Source organism: Macrobrachium nipponense, chromosome 28 (genome assembly GCF_015104395.2).
Source record: "Macrobrachium nipponense isolate FS-2020 chromosome 28, ASM1510439v2, whole genome shotgun sequence".
Taxonomy (NCBI): Eukaryota; Metazoa; Arthropoda; class Malacostraca; order Decapoda; family Palaemonidae; genus Macrobrachium; species Macrobrachium nipponense.
This window is the reverse complement of record NC_087217.1, coordinates 11,238,804-11,241,303: the sequence shown is the minus strand read 5'-3', so window position 1 is coordinate 11,241,303 and position 2,500 is coordinate 11,238,804. Positions and strand designations below refer to the sequence as shown.

General features: G+C 39.1%; 1 protein-coding gene across 2 annotated transcripts in view; it reads left to right on the top strand.

The window, feature by feature from the left end:
* LOC135201411 (disintegrin and metalloproteinase domain-containing protein 10-like) overlaps positions 1-2,500 on the top strand; it is a 280,988-nt gene that overhangs the window by 138,015 nt on the left and 140,473 nt on the right. The gene's annotated exons all lie outside the window — the stretch shown is intronic.

Here is a 2,500-nt window from a genome sequence, read left to right as displayed (position 1 = left end):
GTGTGTTTTTGTGTGCGTGTGTGCGCGTGCCTGTCATTGTGTATAAGGGGGTAATGGGTTATAAAGAGTCGCGGTAATGTCAGGCATCTTTGGCTGTACCCTTCTGGTTAATGAGGCAAGTGTTCATATACACTAGCATCTACCGAACTATTATCTCCCTGATGGGTCAATGGTTACCTCTTCATGGCCATTCATGTTTTAGTACAATATCGAAGGCGTTCATTCTGACGTAGTGGTTTTCCCTCTTTATTATTTTATTTCCTTCCAGTGCATACGCCTATCAGTTCAGCTGACTCATGTGCCCAGTACACTACTTCACTAAGCTAGGTGTAATTGCTTATTTTTAAGGAAATGCCGGTTCCTTGAATTTCAAGGCACCTTGATAGGGCGACAGCGAATTGCACGTAACAGCAGATTGGTACACCCAGTAACTAATCGAGCGCCTCAGTGGCCATGATCGGTATGGTCTTGGCCTGCCACCTTGGTCGCTGCGAATTTGATTCTCGGGCATTCCACTGAGGGGTTAGAGATGTGTATTTCTGGTGATAGAAGTTCACTCTCGACGTGGTTCTGAAGTCACGTAAAGCTGTTGGTCCCGTTGCTGAATAACCACTTGTTCCACGCAACGTAAAAACACCATAAAAACAAACAAGCAACCAGTCGAAACAAAGTTTATTATTGAGTCGTCTCTTGATACCACTTGACGCAATGACTTCGGAAAGACTACTGGAATCAAATAAGGAGGAAACTATGTGGTAATTTTATTATATGCATTATATCAGAGTTCATTCTTTGACGATGTGCTCATTGCATTACGGTATCTCAGGAAGGATTCAGTTATCCCGGTTCAACACCCTCCTTTTTTCCCCCTTTTTCTCTCGCTCTCTCTTCCACTTGGGTAGGCACAGAAGTCCTCCACCCTAAAGAACATCCTGTCTTCCTTTACCAGTCCTTCACTTCCTCTACCTCGCTTCCTTTCGGTCGCTACCAGGTTCCATTGTCGGGATGACTTGTCTCTTAATCTGTCTTACCTTTTTGAAAGTCACAAATTTGAACACTTATTTGTCGGGTAAAATTTTAACTCTTCTTCAAAACGTGTCCAGTGTTTGTGTAACAGTAAACTTGTCAGAAAAAATAAATTCTTCTGTATTGAACATAGAAGTTCCACCTTTGATTTTAGCTGTAATTTTTATTGCAAATCCATAAATAATTTAGTAAACTCGTCAATACGCGTCCAGTGATAGTGGAAAAATGATAGCCGCTTGGAAAAAAATACGCGTTTGTGTAACGACCATAAACATCACAGTCGCACTCTTTGTTTCTATCAGGAACAATGATTAAACATTAACGAAAAGAAAACAACAGAGCAACTCATGGTAGAAAATAGAATCGACTTTACAGTTAGGTGCATTCCCCTTTAAAAGTGGACTCTCTCCCCTTACCATACTAGTTGACACGGTTATGGCCTGTTACTTAAAAAAAAAAAAAAGGTGAAAGTAGAACGCTAAACATTCAACAAATTTATTTTTAAAAAATAGCAGAAATAAAAGTAAAAATTACAGCATCCCACAGAACGTATGACAGTCTCCATACTAAATAAGTCTGTAATCCAAGTGAACTCATGGCCTCCAATAACCTGCAGTACTGTTATTTTGCAAACAGGAGAAGAATGCAACGAAAAAAAAGAGGATAAAATGTCTAACCCAATGCAACCTCCAACAGACCAAATGGGGAGTGACCTTTCCGGACCTTTCCTCGATTCGTCCTAGTTAGAGGGAGGATGGGATAAAAGGAGGGCATGGAAATTTGGGGGGGGGGGGGGTTGGGGGTGTTTGACCCCTTTGTCCTTTAATGCCACTGGACAGCAAAAACAAAGGTGCAAACAAAGGACGTTCAACATCATCCTCATTATAATTTTGTTATCAGAATAACCTCTGCTTTAAATGGAGCTTTAATTGCAAGATCATTTCGGGTTTTATTAAGTTTGTTGCTGATTCCATTAAAATTTAGTCTCCATTAATGTCAGTGCTATTTTCATGCTCAAGGGATCGGTAATTTAATCACAGTCTGCAGATTTGCAGTGGATAATTTCTAGTTTTACGACACGGAAAAATTCTAGTTTTAAAACACTACCAACCACTTTTATATAGCCTATAGGAGCCTTCTAAGAAACAGTTTTCTCTCTCTCTCTCTCTCGTTGTGTCTTAAAGAAAAAAAAAAAAGTCAGTCAGCGCGAATGGTAATATGTGGGTGCGTGTCAGAACGTTGAAAATAGCTCCGCCCATAATTATTTTTTATTTATTTTTCGTTTTTAGCAGATCCATGACAGATGGTCATACAGTCGTTGATAGCAAATTATTGCAGTTATTTCGGCTGAAATGGGGTGGAACAATTGCGGTAAATAACTGCTCAATTATGAAAATGTTTCATTAGAATGTGTGTGTGTGTGTCTGTGTATATATATATATATATATATATATATATATATATATATATATAT